The sequence below is a fragment of the Anomaloglossus baeobatrachus genome, chromosome 3, assembly GCF_048569485.1.
Source record: "Anomaloglossus baeobatrachus isolate aAnoBae1 chromosome 3, aAnoBae1.hap1, whole genome shotgun sequence".
In the NCBI taxonomy this organism is placed as follows: domain Eukaryota; kingdom Metazoa; phylum Chordata; class Amphibia; order Anura; family Aromobatidae; genus Anomaloglossus; species Anomaloglossus baeobatrachus.
The window spans coordinates 456,085,331-456,099,261 of NC_134355.1; the positions used below are offsets into that span (position 1 = coordinate 456,085,331).

The 13,931-nt window shown below is 43.6% G+C and overlaps 1 pseudogene; it reads right to left on the minus strand.

The window, feature by feature from the left end:
• The window catches only part of LOC142297273 (putative cation-transporting ATPase 13A4), a 332,303-nt pseudogene extending 318,708 nt beyond the window's left edge, over positions 1-13,595 (minus strand).
• Positions 13,596-13,931: the final 336 nt, after the last annotated feature.

The window sequence follows — 13,931 nt, forward strand, 5'->3', positions numbered from 1 at the left end:
TTGGGGCTCACAATCTAGAGTCCCTATCTGTATGTCTTTGGAGTGTGGGAGGAAGCCGGAGAACCCGGAGGAAACCTACGCAAACACGGGGAGAACATACAAATCTGGCGCCAGTAACGATGTCGCAACGTGTAAAGCCTAGGAGAGAAGATGAACGAGCATGAAACAGTCAAAAATCGGTGATCTGTGTCACAGCGTTCATTTTCATAATGTCCGTGCGTCCGCATGTACGATGTTGTTTGTCGTTCCTGCAGCTCCACACATCGCTGTGTGTGAAGCCGCAGGAGCGACGAACATCTCCTTACCTGCGCCCGGCGTCCACCGGCAATGTGGAAAGGAGAAGGTGGGCGGGATGTACATCCCGCTCATCTCCGCCCCTCCGCTGCTATTGGCCGGCGGCTTAGTGACGTCGCGGTGACGTCGCTGTGACGCCGAACGCACCTCCCCCTTGAAGGAGGGATTCTTCAGCAGTCACAGCGACATCACCGACCAGGTATGTGCGTGTGAAGCTGCCATAGCAATAATGTTCGCTACGGCAGCTCGCACTACATATCGCATGTGCGATGGGGGTGGGGGCTATCGTGCTCGGCATCACAAGCATCGGCTAGCGATGTCGCAGCGTGCAAAGTACCCCTTACAGTCTGCAACCAATCACAGACAATGGCACAGTGTGGGCAGGGGAAGCAGTGCATATTGATGAACCTTAAAAAGCGAGCCCAGAAGAGTCTAATTGCAGTATGATCCTCTGGGAAACACATATGTATAACTGTCCTGCTCTTAGTACCATTTAACTTTAATTTGTAGCCCATGTCACTTTTTTTTTACAGTGACTTCCCTGGCAAATCACAGCCATGCCAATACTTGGCATGGCTGCGATGACTCCGTAAGTGCCCACAGCCTAAAAGCTTGCTGACAAGCTGCTCTGCAACCTTTCAACAAGCTTTATTCGGGTGACAAACCCAAACAGGAATTGGACTTACAGTAAAAAGTCTGTGTTTTGGGGTTCAGCACCGGACACAAGGTGTCCAGTACGGACCCCAAACTTTACAGTTCAGGTTTGCTAATCCTTAATACTAACTATGTTGTGCCCTTTAATAACAAGCCCAGTTCCCAGGTGTGTATCTTGCATCACTCCTAGTCACCTCTATTCCATTCTCCCTCCTGACATATTTTGACTTTTATTATGAAGACTAGTACACTAACTAGTCTTCATAACAAAAGGCCTAATAATTAGTTAAATCCATAGTGGGATCACACATGCTGCATGCAAAGTGTCACTTCACCAACAATTTATTCAGATAAGAGGGCATGTTCAGCTCAGAGGGAGCAAGTATTTGAAGCATGGACGCATCAAGCCTTCCCACACTAGGCGCCAGACATAAGCTGCAATGAGAAAATCCCCTGCAGCTGTTAATCTAAGACACATGCAGTGTCAAGGAGAGCTTGTCATCATAGACAAAGTGATCAATAACTGCTTATGTATTTATGAGCTTAGTTACTGTTACCACACTGGATCACAAACAGCAGAAACTTGGAAGGTATATATTTTTATACTGACTCTGAACCATGTAACTAAAAGAGAATATATCTAAAAAATAGAATTTATGTCAGTATAGGTAATAAGACAAGGCTTAAAGGGTTTTCCCATGAACAAAGTTCATTTTAACCACTTCATGACCAAGGACGTATATATACATCCTTGGGCATGTTTGTCCCTTTAATGTGGGCTCGCACAGCGAGCCTGCATTATTCTCTGCATGTGTCTGCTGATCTGATCCGCAGACATGTGCCGCTAACAGGACAGTGCGATCTAACACATTCCGGCAGGGATTGCATCACTCCCAGCCACCATCAGTGGCCCCATGACGCTTTCACCGGGCGTTAATGGGTTGACATGACAGCGTGGGTCAGATAATGACCCCTGTCACTGGCATGACGTGCTACATGTCAATATTAGCAGAGCAGTGGCGATCACAGATCAGAAGAAGCAATCAGACAGTGCAGACTTAAAGTTCCCTAAGAAAACTAATAAAATAAAAAAAATGTAAAAAAAAGTGTTAAAAAAGATAAAAAAAACCCTAAAGTTCAAATGACCCCACTTTTGCCCCATTGAAAATAAAAAAGTACACATATTTGGTATCGCCGTATTCAGAAATGCCCAATGTACAGAATCAAAATATAAAATCAATTAATCTGATTGGCAAAAATCGTAGCAGGAAGAAAAATCAAAACACCAGAATTAGGTTTTTTTGGTCGCTACAACATTGACTTAAAATGCAATAACATGCGAGTAAAACATTGCATCTACCCAATGAGGACAATTCATTTTAGGGCTATGCTAGAAGCAGTGAGTGACATCAGCATCGCCCTCTGATAATGAATTATTTGAGGGTGGTCCTAGAAACTGTGGAGCAGTGCATTGCTTCTATCTCAGTGCCCTGACGATGCCATATTTCATGGAAGCTATGGGAACAAATGCATATATTCAGCAAAAATGAAATACTAACAGTACTAAAAAAAATAATAGTAAAAAAAAATCATACAGTAATCATGCTATGAGATCAACTCAAATCAATTGCAAGCAGCAGTTAGGATATAATCAATGGCACAGTGGCTTTGAAAAATATATATACAAGCAGCTAAAACAAAGCCAGATAAGACAAATAGAGGCATAGAACATGGTACAAGTATGAAAGACACACATGACAAAAGTAAGTGGGTTAAACCTGAATGTCAATCAGAGAGACCTCCCTCCTGAAATCCTGGAATGGATTGTCCTAAACCAACCTCAATTGTAATTGTAAGGGTACTGTAGTTGGTTTATGGGAACTGAGGCCTCTGAAATTAAATAATGAATGCTTTAAAGATCAATCTTAGTACCTGGCTTTTTGTTCTTCATTATTTAAACCAAGTCCATACTTTGCATGTATATCAGAGCATGAGTAGCTCTCCTCCAAAACCCTTAAAACAGAAATAATCATATTATAACATCTGAAGCAGGAATTTAGGAATACTGTGTAACAAAGTCAATACATCACACTTACCCAATTTTCTTAAACAAGCCTTCTGATGGATTCCACGCATAGCGAATCTTCTGTACTTTTATGCATCGAACCTGCAAATTCAGTGACAAATGCTACCAATGAAACAGTCGACTGGATCAATGTTCTCTACTGTCATAAATGGTGGTATGCTTATACAGCAAAGTCTGGGGGACATTGGATCTCTGCCTGCACCTACTGCTCTGAACAGGTGATTGAACTAGGTTATCCCAGGGAGGGCAGACATGTGTATACGAAGTAATTAACAAGTAGCTAAGGGGTACTTCTTACATAGCGAGATCGCTGCTAAGTCACAGTTTTTTTGACGTACCAGTGACCTCATTAGCAATCTCGCTGTGTGTGACATTAAGCAGCGACCTGGCCCCTGCTGTGAAATTGCTGATCGTTACACACTGTTCTGGTTCATTTTTTGCTCGTTGGTCTGTGCAGCATACATCGCTGTGTTTGACGGCGGGAGACCAACGAGTACCGACTCTGTGTAAGCAGCATACGCTCTTAACCAGGGTAAATATCGGGTAACTATGCAAAGCGCTTTGCTTGGTTACTCGATATTTACCCTAGTTACTAGTGTATACCGCTTAGCGCTGGCTCCCTGCACACGTCACCAGGGTAAATATCGGGTAACTAAGCAAAGCGCTTTGCTTAGTTACCCGATATTTACCCAGGTTACCAAACGCAGCATCGTTACGCAAGTCGCTGGTGACAGGTGGCTGGTCGCTGGTCGCTGGTGAGATCTGCCTGATTGACAGCTCACCAGCGAACATGTAGTGACGTATCAGCGATCCTGACCAGGTTGTATCGTGGTCGGGATCACTGGTATGTCATTTAGTGAGACGGTACCCTAACAATTACTGGAAGGTCAAACATTGACTGTGTTCATCCTAATTACAAAAGAGGTGCTAATCAATGCAAGGTAAAGACATCTGCCGCAAAGGCAAACAGAGAACAGTGCCATATCAGAGGCCTCACATGACAATGGAAGTACAATATTTTTCATGCTGTACTTCTAAAATCTGAGTTTCACAAACTCCATGGATATATCTATGGTCAGGGAATATATTCACATCTGTAGGTATCATCACAAAAGATTTGGTAGCTGGAAACTTAGAGTAATGCAATATCTCCATGATTTATGACTCTATCATATTCCTGTGTGGTATGTATTGAATGCTTGATAGATGGTCAGTAAGATGATTACCATATTGTTTCTCTAGAAAGTTCCTGGAGGAAAATATTGCCAGCCGAGTTGGGAAGACTAAGTTCTGGTAAGACCCTTTATAATGTGTCACCTAAGAAATATCAAAGTCAGACCTTAGGAGATGCAACTACTATTGCAGATATGTCCATATTTCCTGTGGCTTTCTCCTTCACCAAAAGCTCTTTCAATTTGTAAGATTTATTAATATTGTATCCCATTAATTTTATACTGTTTTTTTCCTGTATGTATATCTTTTTATAATTTCAGCTTTTGTAGCTCTTTTTAATTAATGTACTTCCTTTTGTATATTAAATATTACAATGTGCAATACAGGGTAATATTGTGGTACCGTGTTAGCCAGAAAAATCAATTGAATTTATAGGCTAACCAGAAAAATCATATTAGCAAGCTTTCAGAGCACAGAGGCTCCTTCTTCAGGCAAATTACAAATGAATTACTGAGACCAAACACAACATTTAAATGAATGGCTTATCTTTTCGGAGGCATCATCTTTCCCATGTCCTGTTGTAACATTCATTTAAATAATAATAATAATAATAATAATTTTATTCATTTATATAGCGCTATTAATTCCATAGCACTTTACATACATTGGCAACACTGTCCCCGTTGGGGCTCACAATCTAGAGTCCCTATCTGTATGTCTTTGGAATGTGGGAGGAAACCGGAGTACCCGGAGGAAACCCACGCAAACACGGGGAGAACATACAAACTCCTTGCAGATGGTGTCCTTGGTGGGATTTGAACCCAGGACCCCAGCGCTGCAAGACTGCAGTGCTAGCCACTGAGCCTGTGTTTGGTCTCAGTAATTCATTTGTAATTTGCCTGAAGAAGGAGCCTCTGTGCTCTGAAAGCTTGCTAATATGATTTTTCTGGTTAGCCTATGAAGGTATCACTCCTAAAATACTTTTGTCATTCTTGGGACATTATTTCAATATTTCAATTGAGTATATTAAATATAAAACTTAAGTTTATTCCTTGCAGCACTAAACATACCCACAAACCCTGAAGAGTGCCAGAAAAGTTTGTTTGTGTTTCCCTGTGTATGCCAGCATCCAAGAAGAGTACATAGGTGCTTGGGAAAGCTGTTCAGCATGTGTGCTAGCTTGTTACATGGTGGAAGTGTCTTGATGGCCTATCAAAATGAGTGGTGGCAGCAAAAGGTGTGGATGTGAGAACTGGTTAAGGGGTGCGCTTAGCTCATTGTCAGCCTATGATAGGCAAATGTGAGAAGTGGAGTCACCCCTTACAGTAGCATCCAAGGCACTTGTCGCAAGCAAGTGGTGTTTGTCAAGAATTTGTGGTGGCAAATAACTTACGATGTCACGCTACGTGCGTGGCGAGCACGTTCAGACCAACAAATTTCTGAGGCGCAACAAAAAACAACCAACAGTAACACCAGAAACAAGGGGAAACACCAAGAACATAATAGCAATGGTGGTCTCTGGCGCTAGTGAGAGGGTAGATGGACACCTCCAGCCTTCACCTGGCGCTGTACTCTGCACTCCTTGTAAATCCCTAAACAGGCTTCACATCTGTCACCAAGCAGGAATACCTGAAGCCCTAAAAAATGTGGGGGGCTGTGCAGCTCACTAGGCCCACCACTGCACTAATGCAACAAGAGTTTAGGTGCGACAAACAGGAGGATACAATCAAAAATGGAGAAGAACCAGGTTCAGGACGAATCCTCAGTTGCTCCTTCACCAAAGGGGGCCAGCACACAAATGGCTTTGTATAGTTACCAAAGCTTGCTGGGATACCTGGCTATATAAACCCATGATTTGTGGCTACAGAGCATGTGCAGCTGACCTTAACTGCAGGAGAGCTGCTAGTAGAAAAACTGGCATTACTACATCTGCACCAAAAGAAACGAAAGCACATCTAAATGCAGAGTACCAGATAGAAATAAGGGGCTCCAGTCCACAAGCTGCCACTAATCTCCAAAAACAGGGAGAAGGCAGTGACAGTCGTGACACATCTACTGAACAAAAATATAAATATAATACTTTTGTTTTAGCTCCCATTTTTCATGCGCTAAACTAAAAAGATATTAAGGCTTTATCTATGCGCATAAAAGGCCTTTTTCTCTCAAATCTTGTTCACAAATTTGTCTAAATCTGTGTTAGTGATCACTTCTCCTTTGCCGAGATAATCTATCTACATCAGGTGTGTCATATTAAGATGCTAATTAGATAGCATGATTATTGTACAGGTGTGCCTTAGTTTGGCCACAATTAAAGGCCACTCTAAAATGTGCAGTTTTTTCTAACAGAAGAATGCCACAAATATCTCACGTTTTGAGCTAGTGTGCAGTTGGTATGCTGACAGCAGGAATGTCCACAGAGTTGTTGTCTGTGAATTGATTGTACATTTCTCCACCATAAGCCATCTCCAAGGGCATTTCAGAGAGAACACCCAACCAGCCTCATGACGGCAGACCATGTGTAACCACACCAGCCCAGGACCTCTATATCCAGCATCTTCATCTGCAAGATCATTTGAGACCAGCCACTTGAACAGCTGCTGTAACAATCAGTTTGCATAACCAAAAAATTTCAGTCAGAAACTGTCAGAAACTGTGTCAAGGAAGCTCATCTGCCGCTCGTCATCCTCATTGGAATCTCCACCTTATTGCAGTTTGTCATCATAACTGATTTAAAGGGGCAAATTCTCACATTCCATGGTGTCTGGCACATTAGAGAAGTGTTTTCTTCATCAATGAATCCTGATTTTCACTGTACAGAGAGGGGGCAGACTGTCAAATGGTGGTCATGCCATATACTGACTGATTTGTGCTTCCCCCGGATGCTTGCAATACTGTAAAGCTGTTCATTTTATAGTGAACTTATATTGTGGCCAGCCTGAGGCACACCTGTACAATAATCATGCTGTCTAATCAGCATCTTGATATGCCACACCTGTGAGGTGGATGGATTATCTTGGCAAAGGAGAAGTGCTCACTAAGATAGGTTTAGACAAAGGCCTTTTGTAAATATTGAAAAAGTCTTATATCTTAAGGGGGCTTTACACGCTACGATGTCGTTAATGTTTGATCGTCGGGGTCACATTGTTAGTGACGCACATCCGGCATCATTAACAATATCGCAGCATGTGACACTGACCAGCGACCTTAGGCGACCTCAAAAATGGTGAAAATCGCTCACCATGGAGAGGTTGTCCCAAACTGAAAAATCGGTAAGGGTTGTTTAGCGTTGTCGTTCATCGCTCATGCGGCAGCACACATCGCTATGTGTGACACCGCATGAGCGAGGAACGTCTCCTTACCTGCCGCCGGCCCCAATGCGGAAGGAAGAGGTCGGCGGGATGTTTACATCACGCTCAGCTCCGCCCCTCCGCTTTGATTGGCCGCCCGCTGTGTGACGTTGCTGTGATGCTGAACGTCCCACCCCCTTGAAGGAGGGATTGTTCGGCAGTCACTGCGACGCCGCCGACCAGGTAAGTACGTGTGACGCTGCCGAAGCGATAATGTTCGCTACGGCAGCGATCACAAACAATCGCATGCGCGACGGGGGCGGGTACTTACACGCTCGCTATCGCTACAAATTGCTAGCGATATCCCTACCGTGTAAAGCCCCCTTTAGAGTTCGGCTCATGAAAAATGGAAGCAAAAACAAAAGTGCTGCGTTTATATTTTTGTCCAGTGTACAGTATACACAGAGATAAGATTGTGTTAATATTGTTCCTTAGATTTTCAACTAATTTATTGGAGTTTTTTTTATGGAAGTAAAACAGAATTAGGACACACTCACTGATAAAAAGGATGTTTTACTTGCTCAAAAAATTGGGATGCATACCTTTTTGGAAAAAATCCATGAGAGGCTGAGATTGACTGATTCTGATGCTGTTTTCTGTTTTTGTGCTGCATTGCTCCATTGCAGATATATTTATGTCGCACCCAGGGATATGGGTTACTCGGTTTCGGGCAATGCCTCTCTTGGGGATTTCACGGTGCTGGCCGTTACCTGGTTCAGTGCCCTGGGCACTATTTGTAATGGGGATATTTATAGGGGGGAATATGATAATGTTCACTTGTGACGCCACTTGCGGTGTTGCGGCTAAGTGTAGGGAGCCGCCGCTACAGAACGTCTCTACTGGAGCCGGTGGTATTGGCAGCTAGAATGGTAGACCCTCCGCAAATAGGGTTTTGTCCCAGAGAGTGTATGATGCAGTGGGCGTCGGAAGAAGGTAGTCCACACAAGTATTCAGTGCAATTGGTTTACTCACTTTGTGCAGATGTTAACTGGTCGCCCGAGGCCCGCTGGTTTCGCCTCCAGGTCCCCTTTGTCCCAGTGCCAGTCTGGTTCACTGGCACCTTCTTTACCTGCACCTGTCTCTGGTAAGTGGTAGTATAGAACTCTGGGGGTCCCCGTTCTGTGGTTTGTCCACTTCTTTCCGCCTGACGGTAGCGCGCACCCTGTGGGGTTGGAGTCTCTGGTCCTGTCTCCGCTTCTCTCTTTGCTTCTGAGTCTTTGCATTTGTTAGGGTCAGCAAGGTCCTTGATGGTCCCCTTTGCTGTGCAGGTGTTAACAGGATGGCTTGAAGCTCTTTCCTGTCCTAGGGTCCTGTACCCCATCGGTGTGTAGTTCTGGGAGTACTTCACTGTACTCCACCGGCAACCACTTCTCCTGGATACCAGGTCACCGTTAACCCGAGTCAGGACGTCACTTTGCTTCCACCTTCACACTCCTACAGTCACTGCCGTTCTCTCCTCTACTGACTTCCTATGTTCTCTCTGTCCACAGTCTGCCCCTTCCCCCTGGTCAACTAGTGGACTAGATTGGCTCCAACTCTAGGCGGCCATCCATTGGTCCCACTCTAGCTGGGTACCATTGTATGGGGGATTGTTGGGGAAAAACTGGGATTATCCGGGTTTTTGTTGACACTGGCACTGGGGTTCTTCGTCCCTAAAGGGGTAGGCCCTGCATCCTTCTGGGAATGCAGAACCTTGTAGCACCCTGATGGCTTCAGGGGCGCTACATTTACTTGCTTTTGGAGCGCAAAATGTGAAATCTCTATTTGTAGTTAAATTGGGTGTTTCTATAGTGTCTTCTCTAGGGGTATACGCTTTAACCCCTCCCTCCCAGATGCTGTCAATCACAGTTTATCACCTGATCTAGCAGTTTTGGATGCTGCTTATGTGGCGCCCCTGACCTGGTCAGGCACCACTAAGTACTGCACCCATGCTGGGTGGGTACAATACAGGTATTCCTGAAGGTTGACTAGGGCATGGACACACAGGCACATAGTAACCAGGTCTCCCACATTGACCTTTGAAGGGATCCCTGGGGAATCCAGGAGGGGGCGTGGCCTCCATCTCCACTCAAGGGGTGTGGTAGAGAGGCTGGTTGCTAGGGTGCGGAGACAGACACAGTGGAGAGAGGAGTAGTGAGCCGAGTCAGAGTTAGTGGCAGTCAAAGGTTGAGAGAAGATGCAGGGAGAGGACCTGCAGGCTGTAACTAGTCGGGCACCGCAGGTGCAGTGGCTGTTGGTGGGGAGAATGGCTACCTTGCGGTGCCGCCTGAAAACCACCCAGGGCCGGAGTGCTGAGGGGTGGCTGAGTAAGGGGACTGCCTGGTAGACCAGGCCCGCACGGGAAAGCAGGTTCCCAGGGCAGGAACCTAATTACTAGACCTGCCAAACCTGTTGGTGGAGGTACTGCATGTCCTCCTTCATACCACACAGAGTCCAGAGCTATGCAGCAAAGAGAGGGCCCATAAGTGGCAAGAGGCAAGCAGCTGGAGTCACTTGGTCCAGGCTGCAAGCAGACGGGCCAGAAAGGGGAGAATTGGCAGAAGCAACTTCCCTGGGTGACCCCATATGACTTCAAGTCTGGGTCACCACAAAGACAAGAGGGCTAGGAAGGCGAGTCAGCAACCACCTCTAGATCAGCCAGACAGATACCTGGTTCCTCTCTTGGAGAATCACAGCATCGCCCGGGTTTCCTCACAACCACCATCAGTCGTGAGTATAAACCCTGAAAGACATTCTGGACTGTGTGTGATTCCTCTGCGTCCTGCTGCACTACACACCTACACTTGGGCCCTGGGGCCAGCCTCACTCTCGGGAGGCCACAACAACTTACTGCAACCAACATCAGCCCCAGGTGTCCCCAAACTGCAGTGGCGGTCACTGCCTGACCGCAATACCGAGAGTGTCGTCAGGATCCCCATTGAAGTTAACCTACCTGTGACCAGAAGATTTCCCAGGCTGTGGAAACGCTGCGATGACCTGCACCTGAAGGTAATGCGGGGCGACACACTTAGCTGTGATTGTTTGCTTCTGGAAGGGAGGGGTTAAAGTGCATACCCCCAAAGAAAACTTAGATGAAACTCTCAGTTGAACTAAAAGCAATAATTCCCGCATTACACTCCAAAATCAATAAATATCAATATCTCTAAAATGGAGTGACACCGTGCAAATCGGAAAAGAGAGGCAGAATCAGCGGAGCACAGGGATATGTAGAAAGTATTTCAAACAGTTGTTTCTGAGCAAGTGACAAGTTCTCTTTCACATTTAGACTATACCAAAAAATAAAATTGATATAGGGTTGATATACTCTTATTCATTGAATATATATTCTAACAGTATATAATTTTTTACAACTTACCTTGCTTTTAGAGCTCATTAATAACTTATGTAGGTCAGATGGCTCCAATGTTGATGATTCAACATTAGCTACACCACATGAATAATCTGAATGGATCCATTTTACTTTCTTCTTAGTGTATCTCTTGAATTCATCCTGAATAATCATATAATCATATAAAAAATGTCACTGTGCTCTCTAATAATAGTTAAAAAAATACAGTAATAGCAAGTTGAGCAGACATCTTTGCCAGCAGATGATGGCTGTGAAAGCAACCATCATCTGCCATAACGCTTAACCTGTTAAACGCCACTGTCAATCTGGGACATCAGTACTTACAGCGTTCCAGCAGGGGGTTGCCCTGCTCTACCAATTCATAGGCACTGCCATGACATAGAATACCGACAAAATGCTGTGACAGCCAGGGACCTGCTGAAGACCCCTTTATTCCTGTAAAAGCCAGTTCATGGCTAAATAGGAGACAAAGATTTTTTGCTGTATACTGCAGTACTGTCGTTGAGGTGTTTCAGCTGCCACAAAAATACAAAAAACGTCATAACAGGCAATCAAAACATTGCATCTACCCAAAAATTATATCACTAAAAATATTGTCTCAGGGGGCAAAAGCTCAAGGCCTCAAACAGTTCCATATCCCAAAAATGGAAAATGATGTGGCTCTCAGAAAATAGTGTCACAAGTGATATTTTTTACAAATTTCAGATTTTTTTGTCACCACTTAATAAAACAAACACTATGCGGATTTGGTAACTCCATAATTGCATTGACTTGGAGAATCATATTACCAGGTCATTTTTACCTTAAAATAGCCAGTGTAAATAAATTGAAAGAAAAAAAAAATTGCAGAATTGCATTTTGACCATTTTACATGATATAATGTCATTCAAAGGTTCAACTCAGCCCAAACATGTCTTTATCAAAGGAAAAAATTAAAAAAAATGGCTCTTGGAATAAGGGAAGGAAGAAATGAAAGTTCAATAATATTGCCCCAAACACAATGTGTGAGAAATGCCTTGTGTTTCTCCTGACTTAGCAAGTTATTGCCTCTTCACAGGATCGATGATAAAATGCTCATTACTGATTGTTGATCACAATTAGGCCTCCCAAGAATGGGGCTGTGAAGTTAGAGTGGAAAATTGCCGGTCATATTAAATAGCTGGCAATACTTTTAGGCCTCAGTTCCACTTGCTCATAGCTTCTGATGTGAGAGCATCGGAAGCAATACACTAATGATCTTTTGCTGCGAGCGTCAGCTGTGGGTCATGTGACTGTGATCCGATCTTGTTATCGGGTCACAGCTGCAGAGAAGAGGGAGGGAACCCTTTCTCCCCATCTCCACCCCAGTCTGTATATCACCCTGCACTCGGATGACATGCGAGTGCAGTGTGATGTTTCACACGCATCCAGAGACTTGCTGCCAAATGCAGCATGCTGCGATTCATTTCTCATGCAGCTATGGCATGAGAAATCAATTGCAGATGGACACTGCCCCATTGTTTTGCGCTAGAGTGAGAGCAATCCGATATTCACGTCCGTGCACAACGCAAGTGGAACCGAGGCTTCAGTGATATAATTTTTGGGTAGATGCAATGTTTTGATTGCCTGTTATGACTTTTTTTGTGTTGTGGCAGCGGAAACACCTCAACTACAGTACTGATGTATACAGCAAAATAGTTATTATGAGGAGTGCAAGTTATTCACCACTATTCATATTTGGTAGTACAGGTGAGCAAACATTTGGCATATCAACTAGTAAAATATAAATAATACATATAGGGTTTTGAGCTATTTTATTTTTACACTTTTGGTTTATTCAAAGAGATTGCGTGAAATGAGGGAAAGACAGTTTTTTACCTTTCCAGAAACAGACCCATTTATAAATAGGCTGTCAGGTAGTGCAGCTTAGCTCTGTTCAAGTGGATGACGAATTTTTTGACAACTAGAATATAAAACAAATTTTGCCAGCAACATCTCTGACAGGGAGCTTAATATTAAAGGGATTGAGCCACCCATATAATCACTGTGTAAACAGCATATTGGAGCATACGATCATAATAGAGCGGGGACTTTTTTCTGAGCCACAGCAGCTCCAATGGACTTGAGTCATTCCTCTATTATATGTCAGATATAGTATCCCAGAGTGGGGCATTAAGCTGCGCTGCAATGGAAAGCTGTCTATCAGGAGATTGTCAGTAACTCAGAAATGTAAGCGGTTGTCCGACATGCCAAACCTTGTAATCTGGAATGTGGTGAAATTATTTGATAACATAATTGCCGGTACTTACAGTGGTTCTGAGAAGAATGACATTAGCTTCCGCCAAGCTGCATGAGACACAGTGGCACCAGACATCCAGTTCCGGTTTCCAATGGAAAATAATTTTAAGGAGCCCCAAGGTAAAGATATAACCAATAATGCAAAGGATATTTCGACACCTTTCTTTCTTATAACCAAAGAGTTCCTAGTAAAATAAAAAGGGTTTACATTTTTTAAAGTATTCATAAAAACATAGTAAAACATTCAATATTTATGTAGTAATTATTAGGATGCACATAAGTGATGTGAGTTCAGGGCTTTTTTTTACATTTTTGTTGAATAGGTGTATGGGAAGTGAAGGAGATTTGTAGAAAGTGGTGCAAAGAGAGTAAAAGGGCCCACAATGACCAATGCGTTGCAGTTTTCAATTTCCATAAGGCATCTTGAAAGTTAGCAGTGAAATCTGATTGGTTGCCCATACATGCAAAGCGCTCCAATATTTTGAGCGAATTTGCCCAGATAGCCACCCTGTTAAATTTCAAGCATGAAATACACACTAGAATAGATTATGTGCAGAATTAAAAATCAATTTGCGAGCTTTCACAGTTTTTATCACCTGGCAATTTTTTGACAAGGCCCAATTCACATATTTTGATCTGAGTTTCAAATTGAATTTCGTTTAATTAAGAATTGCAATAAATCATAGAACAGAATTTCTGTGATTTCCCATCCTCTCCCCATATAAGAGCATGAAAAAATGGCCTTTTTGGC